Raw genomic sequence first — 26311 nt, 5'->3', positions numbered from 1 at the left:
AGACGGGATGTTGCCCATAGCAACTAATCAGATTCTAGTTCTTAAGCTGTGTACGCATGGTGCGCTTTTGTCTTTGGATGATTTTTACTATGTAATTTCCCTTGAACTCATCAGAGCCCAGAACCATACAATCTTTATCTTCACTTGAGATTTTGACTATATGCTATTTGACCTATGGCCAAATACTGTCATGCCTGTGGTAAGATCCTGGCTAAGATCCTGGCTTGAGATAACCACAGGCTAGAACCAAGGAGCTTTAATGAGGGTATTGTGCATGCAGTGGTGGAACTACTGGCGGTGCAGTGCACTGTGGCCCAAACCAGTTCATGGGGCCCGCTGCCATCTGCACCGCACACTGCTGTTTCCATACTTTTTTTTTTTTAAACATAAAGTTTGGCGGCGGGGAAGGGGGGGACGCGGGTAGTGGGGATGTTGCTCGGCGGGGAGGTGATGGATGGAAACCGCAGCACTGCTCCTCCAGCTCAGTCACAGCCGCCGGCATTGCAGATTTAGTGCGGACTGTGACGGCTAACCTCTGAGCTATTTGATTGTGCAGTAGCACTACTAGTGGTACTTGTTTCCTAGCACGGCGCCCACGATATTAAGTTGTATGGCATCGCATTGCATGCCATATGCCCGCATGCCATATGCCCGCATGCTATGCGATTTTAAATTGTATAAACCCCTATACGATTTTTAATTGTATAAGCACCCTAATGGGTGCTTACAATGTTAAATGCACCCCCACGACACACCCACTATCAATGCCAACCTGAAGCGTGGCGAGCGCAGCGAGCCCGTGAGGGGTGGCGGTATGCGTCCTCCGACCTTTTCATACCCCCACTATCCACGTCGGCATGGAGTTGATCTTATATAGTGTGGCGAGCGCAGCGAGCCACCGAGCCCGAAGCGTGGCGAGGGGATGCGTATTACTTTACATGTATTCCGCGTCCCCATGCGGGGCTCGCTGCGCTCACCACGTTTCGGGCTCGGTGGCTCGCTGCGCTCGCCACACTATCTAAATTCAACTCCACGCCAACGTGGATAGTGGGGGTATGAAAAAGTCAGAGGACGCGTACCGCCGCCCCTTGTGGGCTCGCTGCGCTCGCCACGCTTCGGGTTGGCGTTGAAAGTGGGGTGGTGTGAGGGTGCTTTTAACATTGTAAGCACCCATTACGGTGCTTATACAATTAATTATCTTATAGGGGGCACATTTAACATTGAAAAACCCATTAGGGTGCTTATACCATTTTAAATCGTATACCATTGTATATGGCATACAATGGCATACAATGCGATGGTATACAATTTAAAATTGTATAACATCGGCTGCCATTGCGTAACATCGCATCGCATACCATCGTATGCCTTATGGTATGCGATGCGATGCGATGGGCGCCGTGCTAGGAAACAAGTACCGTACTAGTTCCCATCTGCCACACCTAGGACCCTGCAGCTGACTTCCCATTTGCCAAATCGACCCCGCCGCACACTGCCCATTCACCTAACAGACCCCACTGCCTCCCCAGCATGGACAACACTGCCTCCCCACCACTGCCCGGATCCCCGCACGCTGCCAAGTACAAGGGGAGGGGGGACGGGGAATGTGCTGCCTAGTACCAGGGGAGGGGGGAGTGGGGGATGCGCTGCCTAGTACCAGGGGATGGGGTAGCAGGGGTACCCTCTGCCTAATACTAGGGGAGGGGAGAGCAGGGGTACCCGCTGCCTAGTACCAGGGAGTGGGGGAGCGCGGGCAAGGGGGACACCGGTGTGGGATCCAATATACCGGTTCAGACCCGTTCACACTGCACAAATAACGGGTCTGCACCGTGTAGGATCCTTCTTTTTACCCATTTTGAATTACCGGTTTTCTTGAATCGGTTATTTAAAACTAGCGCTTTCACACTGCCGCTATAACCGTTTTGAAACGGTTAAAAATCAGCAAATTACTGGGTTATACAGTAGCTGCAGTGTGAAGGGGGTTTATTAGTTACCAACCTCTTAAATCTAGGTGGTGAGAATAACATTAGCCAGTACAGTATTCATGTCAGACAATACTCAAATGCCCAAACAAAGGGGCCAAATCAGCATCATTTGTAGTGATCCAAATTCGGTCCCATCCCCGATTGCCGAATTTGCGCATTTCTGTACATGTGCAAACCCCAGCAGCGAATGGCTTTGTTGAGTTACACAATCTTTGGGCCGTTTGCTACAGGAGGGAGGCTGGGCGCGGGCATGCAGGGGTCAATAACAAGGGAACACCCAGCATTTTATGGGTGTCCCCATAAAAATGCTAGACGTTCCACCTGGAAACACAGGTAGGTCGATGGCTGCAGTTTAGACTGACTTTTATTTCCGAAGGGGAGAAAAATCATTCACTTGTCGGCGGCCATCAAATGATTTCTCTCCCCTATGGCTGCATGTGAGGGGATGTGTTCACATACACATCCCCTCACATGTTACCTAGGGAATTCGGCACGCAGGGGGGGGGGCATTCGGTCGGGCAGCAGGCAGCGTTAAGTTGCTCGCTAAGCAGTGAATGACTGCTGCTTAGTGAGTGGTCCTGAATCAGCATCAAAGTCCTCTAGTTGGTGCTCTCCCCCCCAGGTCCTGCGTATGCAAGTTCAAATTACAACCAGGTCCATCATACACCGCCCCACTCATCAGAGTAGGCCGTCTGCAACGTTGCCCAGAAAGGATGTAGGGCCTCAAGAGGAGGGTCAGAAATTTGGACAGAGGGGGCATGGTTGAGCACCATGACTCTTACTTGTCATTTCAGGATCTTGCCCAGAGCTTCCCTAGCAATTGGGCAGCCTCTGACTCCCCTCCTTGCACTGATAGATGCTGTACATGTAGTCAGTGATCACGGACTGCATTACAGAGCAGCAGTGATCATTGGCTTCTCCTAACTGGACAACCCCACCACCACCCTGTCCATGGGACACTGTGACAGCAGGACAATGTAGCTGTAACTTGGACAGTTGGGAAGTATGCATAGAATGGATAAGAGATAATAGGGGCATACACACGGGGCGATTTTAGACCCTTTTCTAAGCGATCTGACTAGACCACTTAGAAATGGAGCACAGATAGCTCTGTGTGTTTGCCCTGCAGCAATGGCGATGCGCGGTCCTTGCATCGCTATAGCCCACAAGGAAAGCCAGTGCAAGCCTTTCCTAGATTGCTGGGCTTTGACTATTAAAAATAGGCATATCACAGCTCAGCATGATCGATCAGCACACAGCATTGCGTTGTGCATTGTGGGTTCACCGTGATATGTGTGCTGAGCGATTGCGCTGAAGAACGTCGCTCAGACAAAAAGTGTATACGAGGCTTATGTTGTATTTTTACCAGCATACAAATGTAACAGAAAGAGCTGGATTTGTTGAGTTGGTTTCATATAAATGTGTAATAATACTACAGTGCATCACATTGACAGGAGTCTTTTATCAATACCCTGTACAGTATGTTGCAGTTTGTGAAAACTGATCTTCATTAGCAACATCTGTATCCATGGAAACAAACTGTGTGTCACTGCCTATTTCATTGGTTCCTGTTGTTGCTAAGGAAAATCAGTTCTACCCAACCTGTCAAATGATAACAAGAGGCTTGTCTTCAACAGTCAATTTCAGGCAAATATTTATTTTTCAAGTTTTGAGAACAAATTTGTACTGCGATCAGATCTGAATAAGGGCCTTTGTTTCTGTGCAGGGAAAATTCTGACCTCTTTATTTCTATACTGCAATATAAATCTCACTTTGAAGTAAAGCCCCACCCAAATCTAATTATGTTTGCACAAGTTACATCTGCCCCACGTGCAGTGCACATGGTTTTGTCCATTTGAGAAGAAATTTGCCTTTGCGAGTGAACCAGAATAATGGCCACTTTTACTGTGTTACCGCCAGCACATGCACGTGCAGATAAGTCACTTATTTATTCAGCCTTAATATATCACGGGAGATACCTGGTGTGAATGCGCTGCCAGGTCCAAAAATGCGCAATGCGACTGATATATGACATATGACATTCGGGTAAAAAAAAAACCCATGTCAACCTTTTGACTGTCGACCTTCCCCTAATGCTTGTGTCGACCTAATGACCCTGTCTACCTAACCCATGTCGACCTTCAGTCATGTCAACTTTACTGCATGTTGACCTTCAGTCATGTCGACCTTCATGCATGTCCCCTTTCAGTGGTCGAACTAATGCTTGTAGACCTAATGCTGCCCATACACACTGCTATGCGTGCTGTTTCGATGTGTGCTTTGAGGTGCGCGCTCCCGCGGCACCTCATCGCACAATACAAAAAGTATGTGCTTGCACATACTTTTTGTACTTCGGTTTCATCACATTGCATCGCATTGCATGCACATCGTGTGCACAGGCAATGCAATGCTAGTACAGCACGGAAAGCACGCCCTCATAGCAGCATGTATGGGCTGCGTAATGTCTGTCTATCCTATGATCTATACCAGGGGTGGCCAACCGGTCAGAGGTAAAGAGCCGAAAAACATCAGTTGTCAAGCCAAAGAGCCAACGTCAAAAAGGGACGTGATCAGGGGAGTGGTCAGGGGCGTGGTCATATGACACAAGGAGAATGGCCACATGACAAAACTTTATGCCCCCAGTGCCAGATATGCCCACCACAGTGCCAAACATCATATGCCCCCCACAGTGCCAAACATCATATGCCCCCCACAGTGCCAAACATCACATGCCCCCCACAGTGCCAAACATCACATGCCCCTCAAAGTGCCAAACATCACATGCCCCTCAAAGTGCCAAACATCACATGCCCCCCCACAGTGCCAAACATCACATGCCCCTCAAAGTGCCAAACATATGCCCCCCCCACAGTGCCAAACATCATATGACCCCACAGTTAGGAAGCTGGGCCCTCCAGCACAGGTGTTGCCCACAGTGCAACACCTATGCTGGAGGGCCCAGCTTCCTAACTAAAGGGCCCACCTAGAGGGCCAGGAGGGCCCAACAAATAAATGAGCCACGGGCCAAGAGGGCCCGACTAATGCGCACACAGGCCAGAAGGGCCTGAATTTGCCCACGGGCATAGTGCCCGACACCCGGTGGTCTAGGGTGGATGGAGGGTAGGAGGCCAAAGGCCCCTACCTGGTGTTGAGAGAGGCCGCTGGGGGGAGCTTCGTCAGCTCTTTTGCTTCCCACCCCCGCTGGCCTCTCCGGGAGCCATCTTCTTTTTTCTTGCAGAAGGCGCCGGAGATCTTCTGTCTTGATCCCGGCGTCTTCTGGCCTCTTCAGCGGCGCCGGAACTCTTCTCCCCGCCGCCGTCTTCTGCGCCATCCTCCGGCGGCTTCTCGCGTCTTCAGGAGCACTCCTGCGCTCCGCCGGCGTGGAGAAGACTTTTCGCCCTCCCGCTGGCGTCTGATGTCAGACGCCGGGGGGCAGGGCGGAAACGGCGCGGCGAGCGCTGATGGCTCGCCGCGGTCGTTTCCTATTGGCCGCCGATGCGGCGTTTTGAATTTGCCAGCCGAATTGGCGCCAAATTCAAAACCCCGCTTTGCAGACGGGAGGCTGGAGCCGCAGTTTACAGCTCGGCGAGCCGCATGCGGCTCGCGAGCCGCGGGTTGGCCACCGCTGATCTATACCCTTCTCCTGTGATCTGCTGTGCTGAGAGGAGCTGCTTTGCATGTCTGCAGTAAAGTTGTATGAGGAGGACACATCTGTGTCTTCTACAAACGCACAAACGCTTTAGCATGTAGGGGAATGAACATTTGCATAGAAGCCCCCTCATGTTGTCAATAGCCGCTGAACTTCTGTATACTAAGAGAATGTTAAAAACTTCTAGTGTTGTGGTATAAAAAGATGTAGTTATGTGAGTTATTTGCAGGCAAATGACTAATAATACATCTACCCAACAGAGCAGAGGTCAGATGCACTATTTGTATTTACAAACAGTAGAACATGGATTCAGGGTGGGATGTAATAAAGCAGACAGGGGATTTTACCGCATTTCCAAATGTACTAATGCCCCAGTGCTCTGGCTTTGATGCGGAAGGTAACACAAGCTATAGCTATGACTTCTTTCTGCAATGTGCTGTGTAAGGAATCCTATCTTATCCCTCTCAGGATGCCCTCCAGACACCCGCATCACTGTGCTTATGTAGAGTGACTCCTGAGTCACATACCCAGAAAAACAGGGACTGGAGCACATTTATTATTTATTTATTACCAGTTTCTTATATAGCGCACACAGATTCCGCAGCGCTTGGGAGTCCTGTGGTACCACATACAGGCCGCATTGTCCTATGGGCTGGGGGAAGGTTGGAGTGACACTCTGAGTGGATGACATACAGAGGCGTAAGTCACCTGGAGGCAAGTTGGAGTCTGGTTCCCCTTAACCTGATGGGTCCTATATCACAGTGCACAGACAATGGCTGGTGCACTGTTGCTTGCAGCAGCACAGGCTGAGCGGTACAAGAAGGGAGCCCTCCTGTCCCCTATTCCATGTGTAAGCAGTGCTTCTGGGACAGAGCCAATTAACTCTACAGCAATAACAGGTACACCCCAGAGCTCCATTGGAAGAGCAGTGGCCACACTTGGATCCCATTGTGAACCACACAAGAGCTGCTATTTATTCAGGTGCTCCTTCAGTGCTTGGAGCCCGGAGGCAGGTGACTCCATTGCCTCTGGAAGTTATGTCCCTGGACATATGCATGCTCATTTCATCCATACACACTGTGCTAGTTATGGAAGAGTTTGGGAAATGGCCATCAGCCCAGGGGGCTCATGCCTGACATATCAGTGAGCGCCCAGAGAGAGTAGGTTGTGTAGGTACGGGCCCCACAGCACTGCTTTGCCAGGGCTGTTAAGATGGCCCTGCAGTACACTGCACAAGGCACACTAAACCTGTCAGCTGACCTCTTGTTTTATAGACAACAAATGCTGGTTATATTGAGCCAATTCTTGTCTTTCCCTGGTCTTTTTTTTTTTGCTATAACTATTGCCATAACCAGAGCAGAATGGAATCGCACCTAAAGTGCAGAGTTTGCCATATACAATAACCAAGTGTATCAGCACTTTTTTTTTTTTTAAATACAGAGAATTAAAGTACAATTGCACCAAACAGAATTAATTTATTTGTACGGCAAATATTTTCTATCACAATTATCAATAAAATCCCTAATCATGAGTACTTTTCCAATTTACAGAACATTATACACAAGAGACATATTTGTCAGTGCCTGTGCCAGCTACTGTAGCATTGCAATTTGTGAATAATATTTGCAACATGATGGATACTGGAGATGGCAGAAATTAGCGCCCAAGGCCATTATTAAGGAGTCGGGACAGTGAAGAAGTATCTGCATTTCCCCCTATACTTAGGAAAACTGGTTTGAGCCAATTGAAAATCAATAGATGGTTTCACTAAACTGACACATAATGGCTTCTAGGCATAGTACTCTGACAATATCATCTTAGTGGATGGGAATATAAGGAAAACGAAACTTAATTTGAACTGCACAATGCTTTTACAGGAACAGTGACGCATCATTGAGACACACTCAATATAAAAGCAACCATTTCATAATACAATATGTTAATGTGATTTAACCTTCCGCAGAGTATATATTGGATGGCAGAATGATCAGTTCTATTTCCTGAGAGGCGTGTGTCTGTTATGGGGTAAAAAAAAGCATTCATCTTGATATATGAATGAATTTGGCCTCAGGCAGCAGCTGCTTCGGATGAACTAAACAGTGCGAGTTACTAAATTTGGAAATGGAATACAAGTACCTCAATAAACAGAAAGACAAATAAAGGAAGCATAAACAACATATACATTTCCACAATTAAAATGATAGAATATAGAGAGGAATATACAGTAGACACAAAAAAGTTCTTAAACAGAAGCCGTATGAAATCACTTGCACTTTGCCAAGAATAGCAAGCTTTCATTTAGAAACTTCATTAAACTTGATGTATAAAATCATTCTAAGGGAAATTGAATGTGCATTGCAAAAGAAAGATAAGGTTAGTCCAAGTCTTTTCTCGTACAGTTTAATGTATTATGCTGTGAGATAGTCATCCTTCTCCACTTATATTTTACCTTTGTAATGAACTAAATTTGTATGTATTAGGAAGGCTGCAATAATGTATTTCCCTACCTACTGTGTCGCTATCCGCATTTAGAAAGAAAAAAATGTTCCTGAAGGTAAATTGCACAACACTCCAGTAAACTATTTTCAGCAGGATTGAAGAAATATATATTTACATTAAGTCATAGTATTTCCATTTCTGAAATGCATTTAATTCTTCATTGCATATCAATTGGCCAAGTGCTTATGTCTGTATTTTGGGGGGTATGGGTCATTAGGTTGCCCCATATTAGGCCCACATGCATTGGGTCGACTACTGAAGTCAACATGGCTTACGTCGAACCATGAAATATGCTGATATGGCGAAGGTCGACAGGGTTGGAAGGTAAACACAAGCATTAGGTCAACAATGGGAAGGTCGACAGTCAAAAGGTTGATGTGAGCGCTTCACCTTTTTTATGTCCCAAATGTCGACATAATCGACAAGGACACTGTCAAAGTGTACTGCGTCCCCTAGCATGGCTTGCGTGGCTTACCATGCTTTTGGCCCGGAGCCTCAATGCGCTCAGCACACTATTCTATTCTCCCTCCACACCCTAGTGGATGGTACGGCATGAGCTACCACCTGTCAGCACATGTCGGCACAAAAAAACTTGAAAAACTCATGTCAACCTTTTGACTTTCAACCTTCCCATTGTCGACCTAATGCTTGAGTCGACATTCCAGCCCTGTTGACCTTAGTCACGTTGACCTTCAGTGAACGACCCAATGCATGTCGACCTTAATACCATCTTGTGTCCTGGTTCAGAGCTGAGCGTTACTGTATGTCACTGCGCATGTTCTTCAATGGGGCCACAGTGACTAATTATTCTCAATGTGACTGACAGTAAGAGAGAGCTTGCGGGAAGTAACGGGGGAGTGGGGACTAAAAGCAGATGCATTGCAACCATTTCATAGGCATGTTGAGTTTGCAACTGCAATACTATACGCACTTACAATTGTTTGGCATCTTACTGCTACGTAACCCCAGGGTTGATGATTGCATTTTTGTATGCAACAGGAGGCTCAGAGACACCACCTGTCAACATGTCAATAAAAGTCCTGATGACTGCAACATTTACATATTTGCATAAAGCTGCTGTGTACACATCCGCAGCTGAAAAAGATTTGCCTACATCTCGGAATATCCTTAATTTTTTCGAAGCTTTGTAACAGAAAATGAAAGAAAAATTAAGAGTTGCCCCAAAGCAAACACCCAAATAAACACAGGGCCGGCTCTACCACTAGGCAGCTTTAGGCAGCTGCCTAGGGCGCCAGGATCTAGGGGGGCGCCACCAAGTCTGCCCATTAAAAAATAAAGGATGTCTGTGAGGATCCTTGTTGTACTTAATGCAGGCGGTTGCTGTGGAACCTCTACGACCTCACCCCCATACTTTCTCTTGAGGCATACTTCCCTATTTTGCTTCCCTCTCTTCCTGTACTCTGTTGTGGGTGGTAAAGGGGAGGATGCTGGGGGCCTCCAGAGAAAGCAGTCTTGCCCACCTACCTGGGGGGCTGGGAGGACCACTCAATTTTGGGAGGCTCCCTGCTATTCCAGAATGTTAATCAAGTATGCATTAATGGGTTGGAAAATGGTTATTGGTGGCAGTTGGGGGGGGGGGCAGTAGGCTGGAGTTTTGCCTAGGGTGCTGAGAAGCCTTACACCGGCCCTGAATAAACAGTGATGAATTGGGCACCAGTGAGGCCGATGCACCTGTAAGGCCAACTGTCAGCCAGTGACTTTTTGTTTTTTAAGCTGTGGTCCTGCCCAGAATAGTATAGTAGTGGCCCTGTCGCCATCCTATCTCCCACACAAACAACCTTTAGCAGTTCACAGAGCTTAATATCCTAATGCTGCAAATACTTTGGGTGCCCATCTGTATCCATTGTGACATCTGTTAAATGGACAGGAGTTGGTGTTATCTGGGGGGTGTAATCATTTCTAGGGTGTTTCTGGGCTCATCTAGAGGGCATTTGTGATATTCGGGTGATTATGATAATTTCTTATCAATTTATTATGCTGTTTGTGACCATAATAAATATTTTACCTCAGCAGTCATTTCGCTAATTTATCAGGACCCCTGGCATGGTACTGTGCATGTGTGGCCTGTAGACATTGCTTGGCAGGGTTTCTCTCTGCAAATCTTGCAACCTTATAATTAATATTGATAAAAAATAAATTAATATTGTCTGATATATACAGGCCCCTCTAGATTTATATCCATCTCCCACAAGCCTCTCTGCTCCCACTCTGGGCTCATTCCGGGGGTACTCCACTCTTTACAGCTGGCACAGGCTAATTCTAGCAGCTTCCCTGGCATAAAGATTGGTTGCTAGAAAGTTCTTTGCTCTTTTGCACATATCCTATGAATTTTCATTGATTTTATACTAATATAATTACTGCCTACCTGGGGTAAACCCATTCCTTCCTTTCTATTACAGTCGTACTATATATATATATATTATATATATATATATATAGTATACAGCAGGGTGACAGGCAGCGGCACTCATGGGATTTTTCAAAGTGCTTTTATTGTGTCTCCAATGTTTCGGGGTTCCTAGACCCCGTTTTCAAGGTAAAAAACAACAGTCAACAGTAAAAAACTGTTGTTTTTTACCTTGAAAACGGGGTCTAGGAACCCCGAAACGTTGGAGACACAATAAAAGCACTTTGAAAAATCCTGTGAGTGCCTCTGCCTGTCACCCTGCTGTATACTACAGATTTCCTCTGGAGGGCACCCGGGTTGCTGCTATTTTTCTATAAGTGAGTGCCGGGCTGAAGACACAAAGTATATATATATATATCCGGGACATGGGACGACACTCACAAATCATATCCAATATTGCTGGGGTGCACACTCATAATATCCTTTTGTTTAGAAGGGATATCCAATACAAGTGGGTACAGAAGGAGGTCACTCGCCAGACTGAAGATAAAGGTTTCAAAAAAGTGCTTTTTATTTGTTTACGCTGCCATGTGACTGGTCAACGTTTCGGCTCTAGTGTGAGCCTTTGTCAAGACTTGATGACAGCAACCAATGTTTACAACAAGTGTGAGGACACCTTACGGCGTCTAACTCCGCACTCCACCATATTGCACGTGCAATATGGTGGAGTGCGGAGTTAGACGCCGTAAGGTGTCCTCACACTTGTTGTAAACATTGGTTGCTGTCATCAAGTCTTGACAAAGGCTCACACTAGAGCCGAAACGTTGACCAGTCACATGGCAGCGTAAACAAATAAAAAGCACTTTTTTGAAACCTTTATCTTCAGTCTGGCGAGTGACCTCCTTCTGTACCCACTTATAATATATATATATATATATATATAATATATATATATATATATATATATATATATACCATCTGTAGCTCTGGCACTCAATCGACACCACTGTTACTTATTCTGTTGCCTTCCTCCGATACGGGACTCCATGTATAATGGCTCCCACACAAACCAGCTGATGGACGGCGGCACTCAGAAATAACGACACATACACATGCCAGTGTCACATACACTGGCATGTCTATGTGTCGTTATCTCTGAGCCGCTGTCCATTAGCTGGTATATATATATATATATATATATATATATATATATATATATATATATATATATATATATATAAATATATATATATATATATATATATTCATGTAGTATATAACAGAATTCACACTAAATGCTTATGACTCTTTGATATATTCACAAGTGGAGGAGGATAAAGCATCAGGGCCAGATGTATCAAGCTTCAAAAAGTGATAAACAACCAGCCAATCAGCTGTCACCTGTCATTTTTCAAACCCAGCCGGTAACGTGGCAGTTAGGAGCTGACTGGCTGGCTGTTTATCACTCTCCATTTTATCACTCTGAAGCTTGATACATCTGTGAGTTGGCAATTTCTTAAACACTAAAACCTATATCAGTTTGCATCAATAATTCACAAGGAGAGGCGACAGAAAGCCATGGGAGCATCTGCCTGATGACACGGAATTACTTAAACGTTTTATCTCCGTGTCATTCTGGTTCCTTTCATCACAAGCAGATTATCTCATCAAGAAGAGACATTTGAAAGTATATCTTGTATTTTCTGTACTAAATGATGTCATGATTGTGAAGAAACAATGAAAGGTTATATATACAGCACGTGGTAGTGGAAAGCTGTTATTACTGAGGGCATGGGAAATGGTGTCGTTTCCATTATAGAGACTGCATTATTATTATTACAGATATTGATAGTAATCTCCGGCATGGGTTTGCTTTCCTGCCAGTGACTCATGGTAATCTGACATTTGTGAACATATGATCAAACTATACAGTGTGGGAGATATAAATAGAAACAGGAAATCTAATTATCTCCTGCTTGGCTCGGCTTCTGATGTAATACCATGCATTCGGAATTTCATGGAAAACACAAAAATATTTGTTCCGCAAACAAGTCAATAACAATATTTGTGTATCAATGACAAAATGCCCCAACATAACCAGTGAATATTAATGTTAGCCGGCACTGAGCATGAATGCACGGGATAGATAAGAAAAGACCTACGATACAGTATACTGCAGTTTTACAATTTTCCATTGCAGCCGCAGTGCTTCTCCGTTCTAACTGCTCCCTATTGTAATATGAAGTAGAGAAGATAACAGAGTACTTTGCTTTGTTTCAGAAGAACCTAATAAAATTTATGTTCCTGACAGTTACAAATGAAATGACATATAGAGGGTAAAGAGAAAGAAAGAAGGGTCAAAGTACAATACAAAAAAGTTTAAGTAGAAGCTCCTTTAGTTGTTTTAAAGTTCTGAAAATGAATACGTTTCTATAATAGATGGAGAGTAGTAGAAATGCATGTCAGTGTCTGGACCTTGTTCGGCCTTAGTAATCAATTTTAGAAGCATTTGCCTAGTCTAAAATTAGACAATTGAGAAAGAATGGTCCATCGTATCAGCTCGGGGTTATTTTAATTCCATGTTATAAGAAAGGAATGGTCCTGTAAGATTAAAGCCGGGAACACACTGTCCAATACGCGGCACGGCAATTTTGGCGTTGCCACTGAAGAAATGATATAGCACTTAAAAACAAAATAATATAATTAACAATATTATTCATTAACATCGCCGGAATCCACACCGAACATGAGGATATAGTAAGATTTGACCACGTGTTTAGACGTCAGGGGGAAACAGTAACGATCCACGGGAGTGCCCATTGTTCAAAATGTATTGAATAAACAATATGCAAAAAATATTAATAATTCAGGACATCATTATTGGGCTTATCCTTGGCTAAAATCACATAGTGTGTACCCAGCTTAAAACTTGTGATCAACAATCTATTAGCTTTTTCCCAACATAGCAAATTATACTGCTTTTAGATAAAACAAAAAACTTTTCCCTACTTACACATCACAGCTCCTGAGTCCCAGAGCTCAATATAAAACAGAGTTTCCCATATGCACACAAGCAAATCATTGTATCTCTATTGTACACACCAATGCTCATTCTCTAGTACATGGGTGGTGTTGGGTAGAGAGGGTGAAGGCTTAATGGGTTAATTAATCTTAAACCTCTCCTAATTGTTTATTTTCCATTATCTGGTTAGCTTGCTGGGTACAAGATAATGAGTTCAATGTTATGTTTTCTGGGCAGTAAATGTGCTGTGTAATATAATACTTCCTGATCTTAGGTTTATCCAGAATAAATGTTTAAACGTTTTCTTTAAAATTGTGTCTGTTTTTAGTTTAGAAATATAAATCACAAGGGGCGAGATTCTCTAATATTCGCCGCTCAGCTCCGCCCCCCTTCGCCTCTCTTCGCATACATCCCAGCGGCTCCCCCTTCCCTCCCACACCCGGCGCTGCTGCGCCGGGCTCTCCTCCTCCCTGCATCCGGAAGAGGATGAGGATCAGTGCAGGGAGGAGGTCACAGGTCCGGGCAGCACAGCTCTGTGCTGCCCGGACACAGGTGAGAGGGGGGGGGGGCGATGCGGGGCGGCGGTGGGTTCGCGTTAGAAGCCCATTGGCTTCTATGGGGCATCGCCAGATTTTTAGGGTAACCGCCAGCGGGGGGATGCTTAGAGCATTCCGAAATGCGGTAAAAACCCTGATAACGGGGTTTTTACCGCATTTTTACCTTAGAGAATCTCCCCCAAGGAGAGGAAAGAGTTAGAAATAATTGTTAACAATTTGAAACTAGTCGTCCAGTGGAACCTTTCTGGAACCTTTCTTTGATAGACCTTTTGTTCATTAGGATATTATTCTTCAGAGGATTCATGCCAAAAAAAGCACGGGGGATAGCGGACAATCGGCCTGATTCAGACATGATCCTTAATCTAAGAATTCACAGTGTCCTGCCGCCCTGACAGAAAGAGAAGATGCCCCTTGCTAAATTGCAAGAGAATTGCAAATTGATGACTAAACGCTAACCACTTGCAAATAATGTTGCAATTGCTGGAACATCGAACAGTTTTTGCTGTCTGTGCAATTGTGAGTAAGTCTAACCCTGCCACAAATCTGTGACTGAGACAGGGTGTAAGTGGTCATCGCTGATGTCACAGACCCTCCTCAAAAACACCTGTGTTTTTTTACTCCACACCCCCCGGCTTCCTGTCAATCAAACTGCGACTATTGCGTTCAAACTGCAAATACATAGCAGTCAGGAATGTTGTCACTATTAATGCAGTTGTTCAATGATCGAATTGTAAATTTGCTGATTAGTGATCAACTCTGACAAGTGTAGTAATGTCAAGTTGGTAGTTGTTATCAAAAATAAAAGCAACGAGAACCAGAATGGGTTTCTTAAGGGAATAATAAACTCAACCCTTTGTGTCACAAATGTTGGTATGAGGTGCATACTTTGGTACTTGTTTCCTAGAACGGCCACAATCTTGTCCATCGTGTACCTTAAAGTTAAGGTACACGATGGACGCGATGGACCCGATTTCCTTTGAAATCAGGTCCATTTTGCCGGCAAAGGCAAAATCGGGAGCATTGCGTCGGTCGCGGGCATTAACATGGCCCGCAACGCGACCGACGCGATGGACGCGATTTTGCCATAGGCTTCAATGTTAAAATATTTTTAACATTGAAATCGGAAGCATCGCGTCGGTCTTGTGCCATTATAATGGCACAAGATGAGATGGACTTGATTAAGTCCATTTTACATAGCAAACAATGTGAAATGGGCCAATATGACCCATTTCACATTGTATATGGCCCCGTCATGGTTAAAAAGTTAACCAACCCCATTGGTAGCGTCACGCCACGATTGACGCCAACCCAAAGCGTGGTGAGCGCAGCAAGCCTGCGAGGGGCGGCGGTGCGCGTCCTCGGACCTTTTCATACCCCTACTATCCACGTCGCTGTGGAGTTGAGAAAATAAAGTGTGGCGAGCGCAGCGAGCCCGAAGCGTGGCGAGCGCAGTGAGCTCCGCAAGGGGACGCGTATACCTGTGAAGTTATACACGTCCCCTCGCGGGGCTCGCTGTGCTCCCCACGCTTCGGGCTCGGTGGCTCGCTACGCTCGCCACACTTTATATTCTCAACTCCATGCCGACGTGGATAGTAGGGGTATGAAAAGGTTGGAGGACGCGTACTGCCACCCCTCGCGGGCTCGCTGCGCTCGCCACGCTTCGGGTTGGCGTCAATCGTGGGGTGGCATTGAGGGGGTAAAATTGTGGGTCTGGGGACTACTTAACATTGAATCCAATGTAAAATAGGGTCCCAGGGGCCCTATTCACATTTGATTCAATGTAAAAATCGGGTTGATCGCGTAGATCGCATGCGATTTGGCCGCATGCGATGCGACCGACGCAATTTTTCTGACACAATCACCCCGATACAAATCGGTGTGGCCGTGCTAGGAAACAAGTACCCATACTTCAACTCACAATTTAAAGTGGCAATAGGAAGCACATCAAGGTATCTATACTGTGGCAATGAATCTATACTGTGGCAACTCACAGTAAAATGGTCTTAAACAAGCATCTCAAGGTATCTTTCAACATCACTCTTAAAGATGTGACAGTAAAGATGATAAAAATGGGGAGAGCGTACCCAAACCCACAATATAATAAATGGCAATTTAGGTATCTTTCAAATCCTTTAAAAGTAAAAGCAGAGTTGGTGTACCAGTATTTAAAAGCAGTGGTGATGGATCATGCATGTAACTGTTCTGTCTCCTAACTGTATGGAATACCTATTCTTACCCCCCAAAGGGGCCATACTTGATGCAAAATTGACCAGAATTTATCAACATATACGGCTATGATACACAATTGATAAAAGATAAATAATAAAAGGTATAAAAAGTGTGATGCTGGGAATAAGATCTGACTGGTCCCACCACAACTAAAATGCAAAATCTCATAATCCAGATAAAGTTAAAGTTATGTAAATGTGTGGAACTCACCCTTCTCCATGGATGGAATTTGGAAACACACTGCTATAGAGCCAACATGATTCGAATCCCCTAACATTACTTTAGGGCATGTATGCAATGTAAATATTGTGACTTTAAATAGGCTGAAATGTGTTTACAATATGTACCTTTTAAAGGCCTCTTAATTATAATGAATGGTTCCCACTTCATATTTTTAAGTTATGCAAATACCAAGCTAATGTTCACCATGGTGGGCACTAGCTGCTAGGAAATAAAGTACCAAAGTAGTTTCTTCAATACCCCAAAACTGTCAAACAATACAAGAACTGTAATTGGACAGTCCATTACCATCTGGTAATTATCCTCAGACCTTCCCTTTTGCACTCGCCACTTTAGATTGTTTTTTACTGTGTATGTGCTTTTTTGTGACAAAACCTTCATCCCATTTGGCAATCTTTTATATGTCTGTTTTAATGTCATATTTTTAACTTAAGTGAAAAGGAGAAATTATAAGAGGCTGCTATCCTTTGCTGGTATATTCCTTTCCAGTAGGCCTGATGACTGGAAGTCACAGAGCCTTCAATCAGAAGTGGTGAGGATGTCACGTTGCCGGGGTCATTGGGAATTTTAGCTTCTTTCACAGAAAGAAGGAAACAGTATTCCCAATTCGGGGCACTCACTGGACTAATATATTTATTCTTTCTCCTATATAGAGTATCCACCGACAAATATCATCCGTTTAAAATATAACTTTTATTATTATATTTAAAATGACTAAAAGCCAACGAAGTATGAATTAACAAATATGGTGCAGAAATATAGAAATAAGAGTAATTAAAATGAGATGCACTGTGTCTGTATTTGTATTTAGAATTGTAGCTCCTGCCAGAAGCCAGAAGTTGTAAGTCTACAGCCGGAATTCATCTCTTTGTTAGTTCCCAAACAGGATTTTGGGAACTGTAATTTTAATTGAGAGGGGAGAATTCTCTAACGTGTTGTTATTAGAAGGTTTTTAATTTTAGTTTGCAGTGGTTTGATGATGATGATGATGATGATGATGATGATGATGATGATGATGATGATAAAAAAAACAAAGACTTGAAAGAGGTTTTCATTACATTTCCATTGTCAAGTGTGTGCTAAAAAATAAAAACACATAATGAGTGTATTAATAAGGTTAGAAATATAAGAACATGTTAAGAAGGGAAACACAGTATAACAATACATGGAAAAAATATATAGAAATATAGATTTATAAATGTAATGAGGTGATAGACGAGTGCCAACCCAAGATTGGACATTTAACTCTCTAAGTACAAAGTAGCAAACTGATTTTTATATAAAAAGTTCAGACTGGGTTAGAGATATTGGATTCCTTCTGGTATATGAAAGTTGTGTTAAAGATCCATAGGAATGATTTGAAGGTTGATGTTACAGTATATACTAAAAAAAAACAAAAAAAAACATTTAAGTTTGAAGTACTGGTTAAAACTCTAGATGCTCAAGTCTGAGATTGTGAATACATTTAATTTCAGACATGGCAAGAATGCCTGTGACTCTTTATGTGTTGGACTGAACCATTATGATGTTTCTTGAAATTATTTGATTTGATTTGATGTAAAGTCAAGCCTTACTTCATGCAGTATTTCTAATCTATTTGGCTATACGAATTTTAAGGGTCTAGGTCAGGCATGTACAAACAATGGCCCTCCAGCTGTTGTGAAACTACAAGTCCCATCATGCCTTGCAACAGATTTGCTATAAGGGGATACTAAAACTATGGCAAGGCATGCTGGGATGTGTAGTTTTACAACAGCTGGAGGGCCACAGTTTGGACATGCCTGGTCTAGGCACACCACATGTGTAAAATATTTTAAATTTTTATAAGAACATTAGTTTGGCATAGTTAGATGTATTGCTATTGATCTGTCTACAGCCTATGCATGTACCACACCTACGGAACCTTAGTACGTATAGAATTACATCTCTTTTGTGGCAATGCACTCTGTACAGGATAGTGTACCTTTAAGATTTGGTGATTTCCAATAGTTGAAAATTCTTAATACATTAAAATATGCTTTCCTGAATGATTAGGTGTAGGGTACTAGAATGAACACTAAAGGGTACTAGAATGAACACTAATGTGTAGCATTATGTCTATAAAAACTCTGATAATGCGTAGCATAATGTCTTTAAGGGCCCTGATAATGTGTATCATGAGGTCTGTTTTAAAAAAATGGTTGCAATAACAGTTAAAGAAAAGTTAATCCAAGTACAAAAATGTTCTGAGTAAAATAAAGGTTTTTACTCCAGTGTAACAGGGAAAGGCTTAATCCAAAGAGCACAGCCGCATAATACAGCCTTGTGGCGAAAATTATTAAGACACAAAAATCCAGTAAGAGCTTGGGCCTTCAGAGACCTCTTTTGTCAACATTCACCATGCTGGATACAGGCCCACCCAAATGAATGCATTAATCTTTATTTCATACATTTTCTATTTATTTTTAACTAACATTTCTATCTACATAGTATTCTATAACTTTAAAATGAAACAATCTATCATAATATAAATCACTATACATTTATATAACTTACTAAGGATAAAATCATGTCAGCAGAAACACACATATGAACATATACAGTATATAAACATAACATACACTTAACCCCTCCCAATGTCTTCCGACCATCATGGACCGCCGGGTGCACTTCCGGGTTTGGCAGCCGCTACGGCTGAAGCCGGAAGTTCAGCCACTGACAACATCATGCTCTCATCATGCACATTGCCTTTGTTGTCCTTGACATCATTCCCAGATTCTTTCCACGGTTCCAGTCCCACTATTTTCTCACTCAGGATTTTACCAAAACCATTAATCTTTGTCTCATTATGTCACACAATGACTCCTACTCTTATCTGTCCTTTTTATCACCAATCTGTACCTGGGGCACAAATCTTTTATTCTCATCATTTCACATCTGCTACACTCCCCTGCAAATCTCTACACTGGCTCCTCATAACCTCCAGAATCCAATTTAATCTACTCACCCTCACTTTTATTTATTTATTTATTTATTATTTATTTACAGTTTCTTATATAGCGCAACAGATTCCGTTGCGCTTTACAATGGTAGACAGTGATAAAACAAACTTAGTTTTCTTGGCCTTTAATAGGATTAACTGAGAAAGACTAGTCACACTAATCCCTTTGCTGTACTAATCCCCTTGCTCTCTATTGTATTGTGGCTAAAAAAAACAATAGATGAAAGGAAGCATTTTCTGTGCCTAGGTGCAGAAACTTAGTCAGGAACCTGGTTCTATCTGTTGGTAGAAGGGGGTAAGAGGAACACAGGGTGAAAGGGGGTTAGCAGAGCATATGAAGATGGGGGTGTCAGGTGGAATATATGGGGAGGTACACATGGGGAAAGGCGTGCTTGAGGGATGTTAAAGTAGTGATCAGATCATGGAGGCAGTGTTCAGTGGGAAATTCGTAGGTACATATGGGAAGGAGAGATGATAGGTCCACATAGGTAGCAAGACTATGTGTTCATGGGGAAGGGGAATCATAGGGATGTTTGGTGATGCAGTGGTAAATATTTGTAGGGGAGATGATACAGTAGAGGCATGAGGAGAGGTAGGAATCAGAGGCACACTTGGGGAGGCAGGGGCCAGAGACACTTATGGAAAGACTTGCCAACAACAGATGACTGAGGAGCATTAAGGAGAGATGGGGCAGGGCATACTGTATGTGAAGGATGAGCTGTGATTATTTCTTGAAGCCTATTATGAGAGCACAGCTACTGCAGTACCACTCTTGGTCCCTGTGTGCATTGTAGAGCACTACCATTCTTCTCTTACTGAAATGGTCACTCCTCAGCTACCTTTTGTCTTAGATTAATATTTTACAACTAAACTTCAACAAATTGACAAATGCTCTAAAAAATTGTAAAAACCATATCAAAATCTATTCAGCAGTTTTTGAGACATGACTTAATGGACAGACAGACAGACAGATAAATGCTTACCGGAAATTATATTGTATATACTGTAGAGAGATACTGCTATTGCATGCATGATAATGCACCAGACAATAACAATGTACTGTTATGGTTGCCGCCTGGGCGCTGAGTGGAACTACAGGAGGCAGAGAATTGGAAGTCAGGCGTGAGCTCGTAGCTGAGAATGCTGGTTATGACGGCCATAGTGAACCCTACTCTGACTCTATTGAGTACCCCGGGCAGATGACAAACCCCTGCGGGAACTGGGCTTCACCTGTGGCCGCCGCGTTCGAAGGAGCAAGTTAGGCCTGCTCCAACCTCGATGCAACCAGGTCTTATGGATGGACAAAGGGTGAGCGATCGTCAGGGGTAACTCAAGAAGATGATCTTACTAACGGGCCTGACTGCAAGATACCCCTGTCTGCTGGCACCGGGCCAATGACGGGAATGCGACCCAGTCGCAGGCACAAGAGACAGAGTTTGGGGAATCTCCACACAACAAAATGACAAGGCTAGGAGGCAAATCCCCAAAACAAAACCACGACAGAAAGGGGAGGCCCTGCCTATTAACTGAAAGTATAAAGGTCAGGCAGAAAAAGGAAATAACGTGGATTACTGGCAAATACCAGAGATGGGAAAATGAGCTAAGCCCACGGCGGGGCGACGTCCTGAACCCCAGAAAGAACTAAACAACGGGCTGGACAGCCTAATAACAAAAAGAGCTAGGCAGCTCTCCAAAAGAACAAATGGAAGATAACCAGGCTCCACAGGAGCACTTACGTGACCCAAGATGGAATACACCAGTGGAACTGGGCTGGGGCACGGAAGCTGAACACTGCAAGCTGACTCCCACCAGGAGACGAGAACTGGATGCCAGAACCTGAGACAGGAAAAAAATCCGGGGGCTGGGTGCAGACGCTGAGCCAGGGACCGGGACTTAGCTGTAAGAAAGCTATAACCAGCGTCTGTGCCCAGCAGACGCCGGCTCTTTATTCAAAACCCCCGCCGCCTGGCTAATGTCAGTCAGTGACGCAGGGAGCCGCCGGGCGGAAGTTTGGGGACGTTGCCGGGCAACGCCCTGACGCCCGGCGTCAGAAAGAGGCTTGGCACGTTGCCCGGCAACGTCCCTCAAGCTCCGGCGCTGCGTGAAATCCGCCGACCGTTCGGGATACCCGGCACCCGGACGGTAGCGTGCAACATGTACTGCCTTCAAGCAATGGGTGCAAACAATTTGTGTCCCCTGTAGCCCTGTGTGTCAGTCCAACTCTGCACACAGATATTTTAGACCAGATGGCTGGACAAATTTGTTCTCAAAATGGCAAAAACCATGTGCACTGCAGGTAGAGCAAATGTAGCATGTGCAGAGAGTTAGTTTTGGGTGAGTTATTTGTTTCTGTGTAGGGTAAATACTGGCTGCTTTATTTTTATACTGCAATTTAGAGTTCATTTTGAATACACCCCACACAAATCTCACTCTCTCTGCACATGTTACATTTGCCCGACCTGCATTGCACATGGTTTTGTCCATTTTGAAAACAAATTTGACCTGCGATAAAGTCTGAATTAGGCCCATTGTTAGGTGACAGTATAGATCTAAAAAAGAGTGATGAACATGCAGCCAATGATTGTTGGATAGCAAGATAATTGTTGCCTTTGTGAAACGCAAAACCAGCCAGCAGTAGTAGGAGTCCTTAGGGTTAGCTTTCTGGCTGTAAGGGCACAGACAACTCACAGTTACATCCTGAGTACCAGTAAAAGTACATTTTTGCAGTGCCCTTCTAAATGCACTTTCACCCTTGACTCATTTAAATATGTAATGTCATCACCCGTGCAAGCCAAAGTCCTGATTAGAATTTCTCTTTATTGGGGAGGCATTTTTCTAAACTGAATGAGAAATAGAAAAATCAAATGTCAATGAATAATTATTTAAATCATTTTACTATATCATATACCCTTTGAGAACAGTTATTTCGAAAACAGACACTTCCCCATTAATTGCGGTTCTGGAAATCCAAATCCATTGTGTTGCATATAATGTCTCTTTAAATTAACTGTGCAATGTTCCAAGCAGCAGAAACAGATTGTTCTCTGTAAGTGACACGAACTGCTTAAAATCTACCCTGTGCAAAAAAAAAAAGGTTTACAATCAAAGTAGACCTCAGTCTTCAAAGATAAGTTCTATATTGAGGCAAACTATTCATTCTTAATATGCTCCTGTTGCCTCTCCACCCTCTGATCTTCTGTCGCATACTTCCAGCACATAGATCCCTGGTAGAAATCTAAAAATGTCACATCAATAACTCTTCACAAAAGCAAAAAAATTTCACTGGGCCTTCTTTCTAGAAGTGATCCTTTTATGTTTCTTTGCTTTATGTTACTCAGAGAAATGCCACTGTCCTGGGTCATTTTTATACTGTTGCTCTGATTTACTGACAAAATGTGTTAAGAAGTATTATTGTAAGCCACAAATATAATTGCAACCTTCCAGCCAAAAGTAAAGTGTATATCGTGCAGCATTCCAATATTCCAATATTGCAGATCACATGGCAAGCAAATTCACTAAATAATATTATATCATAATATATATATATATATATATATATATATATATATATATATATATGTTATCTTATTCTATTTGATTTTGTTGCTTCTAGTTTAATCAAGGGGTGAATATATATTGTAATAGATATGGGAATTGGTATTTGTTTCAGCCAGATGAGTTGACCCAACTGACATTCAAGTTGGTCTTGTGAGCCGCTTCAATTCACCTTCCAAAATCTGATCTGATATAAAACTGTTATTAAAAGTTCTACAGCTTAAAAGCAACTTCAGCCTGTGGAAATTTACATTTTTATAATTCTGACCTATACCATTGGGCCACTTTTGCAGGTTCTATGCCAATTTCGGTGGAAAAGCAAAGACCTACACTGCTTTAATAGATGCAGATTTATGTGGCCAGTCATTCTCAAGTAAAATTTAAAGGTCATGTTACAGAAATGAACCGGTATTCACCCCATGCTCCCTTTGTTACCTCTTCATTGTTTTGCAGGTTCATATATTAGTCACACGGTTCCAATTTTTCCCTTTTCTTGGCACTCCTGCCATTTATACTTGAGGATGTTTTGTGCATTTTGATAATTTATTTTTTGGCAATGTCCTATAATATTTCATAAAACGCCTTATAATAAAAAAAGTGTCATAAATTAAACCAGATGTAATTTGCTGATATAGGCTGTTACTATATAATATGTTGCTAAAGATAGTAAACTGGAAACAGTATATTGCATTAAACTTTAATTAATATTATGGTATTAAAATCCATAATTACATGCACAATGGCTGGTCAAAGGTAAATATAATTGGTTTGTATGGACTACGGCACAGCACCGTTTCTGCGCCATTTAGGCCCACGCAAAACAAAACCAGGAGATTAGTGAGTATCCTTTTGATGAATAGGAACTCAGCTCTGGAAACAGGATCACTGGAATATATCTATGCTTATACCCCTATCCTTAGATACAGGTCGAGTATCCCGTATCCGAATATCCGTTATCCGAATTATTCCGAAAACCAGACATTCCAGAAAGTGAAAAAAAAATATTTTTTTTGCTAAAAACTTACTGGGGACATTTGTAACAGCATCACTGGGGACATGATATGTAACTGGCACTATATATGTGCAAGACAAAACCTTGTTTTTTGAACAAATAAAATATATTTGTGTGTATTTTATGTGGTAATAAAATATATTTGTGTGTATTTTATGTGGTAATAAAATATATTTGTGTGTATATTATGTGTTTATACAGCATAAATGCAAGATACTTCAAAATACATCATTGAAATATTAAAATATTCCGAGATACGGAATAATCCGTTATCCAAAATTCTCCTGGTCCCGAGCATTTTGGATAAGGGATACTCAACCTGTATAGATATTCTGAAGCCAAATGGATTACGTAAGATGTCTATTTAACAAATATCAATTCACTAAAAAGAAACAGAAATAAAAACACTAGGCAGTATCTGCAAAACAGGGACTTAATTGACAACCATTTCCCAAATCTCCAGGAAATCACAGATTACCTGGATCCTCAAAATTCCCCGCCCCCAACTACTCTACAATTATTAATACTTGGGGCAACTATTACTGCATACCATAAGACAATGTTGTATTCGGGTATGACTCATAGGGTTGACAAGAGGAACGTTGCCATACATTGGGTCTACCACTGAAGGTCGACATGCATCAAGATCAACACATCTGAAGGTTGACATGGGGTTAGGTCGACATGTCGACATAGTCGAAAAAGAGACTAAAAAAGTGCACCGCACACTATTTTATTCTCCGACCACATGTCAGGCTTTTGACTGTCGACCTAGCCCACGTCGACCTAATGCATGTGTCGACCTAATGACCATGTCAACCTTACACCATATCGACCTTCAGGTGTGTTCACTTTGATGATTTTTGACCCCCCAAGTAATAAACTTAATAAACTCTAAATAATTCAAAATGTTCACAATAGATGACCATAGAGGGTCTCCTGACTGATGAGACTTTAAAAAATATGATGACCCCCTCAACAAGCAACAGGCAATAAATAATGGCTGTTAATGGCAGCAAATATTTCCGAATACCCTTCCCATTGAGAATATTGAGGGAACAGCAAACCAGTGACAGGAGTAGCGCAGTCCTCCAGGGTGGAAATACAAGTCTCAGTCACTGTAATTGTATGCTTGAATTGCTGCAGAACTTGATATATAAAGCAAAACTCAGCATGCAATCCACCGCTCAATCTACCAGTCAGTAATGGTTTGAAAAAAGTCATTTGATGGTACTCGCAGATAATACAGCCACAGCAGGAGGGAAAGGCCAAGCTAAGGTAAATATCATCCACTAAATATGTCTTGAGCAGGCGTAGGCAACCTGTGGCTCTCCATCTGTTGTGAAACTACAAGTCCCAGCATGCATTTCCACCGTTTTGCTATTAGGTAGTGCCTGTGACATGGAATACTGGAACTTGTAGTTTCACAACAGCTGAAGAGCCGCAGGTTGTCGAGTGTAATAGGAAGCTCCACAAGATATGTGACAGTAAATATAATGTAAGCCACCAAAATACAAATTCAGAGTGTAGCACTGAACAGAAACAGAGTACCAGGTAACCAACCTACAGGAGTTCTCCTTGGAGAAAAACAAAACAAGACCAGCAAATCACTGGTGCAATATTATAACAACATTCACAGATTCTCACAAACAAGGACAATTGGCAAAGAGATGAATGACAGGGTCCCTCCCCTGTAGATATTACAGCAGTAGCAAACACAGGGTTTTTAGAGGGGGGTTTCCAAATGTAATCCAAAATCTTCCACTCTGCAGTGCAATAGAGTAAGTACGGGAGTCTGGGGGAGTAGTAACAGCCATGAAAATTGGTCTTTTTATACACTGGATACTGCATGGTATACAGTAATAATATTAAACAGTAAAGATGGTCTATACTTAGTATAGGCTGTTTCAAACATTTAAAGTGGTCAGGATATGTTTACACATATAGAAAATAAATGCACTAACATAATAAAACCAGTACTGTACTTTCTAAGCTCACAATCTCCTACTTCATAGTAAGGCTCCTGTCTCTTCCTCCTGGCAGCTGCTCTCTGGTCCCTTGCGATGTTTGAGGGCTGAGATCCACATATACAGTAAATGTGGTAGAAGAAGCTGGTAAACTAGGCATGTGCAGCAGCTCTGCTCTGTCCTTTATACTGTAAACAAAGAATATTTGTACAATTGCGCAGAAAAAAGACAAGTTACACCACAACTTG

Source organism: Crinia signifera, chromosome 3 (genome assembly GCF_055691185.1).
Source record: "Crinia signifera chromosome 3, ASM5569118v1, whole genome shotgun sequence".
NCBI classification, from domain to species: domain Eukaryota; kingdom Metazoa; phylum Chordata; class Amphibia; order Anura; family Myobatrachidae; genus Crinia; species Crinia signifera.
Note: the sequence above shows the minus strand (reverse complement) of the source record.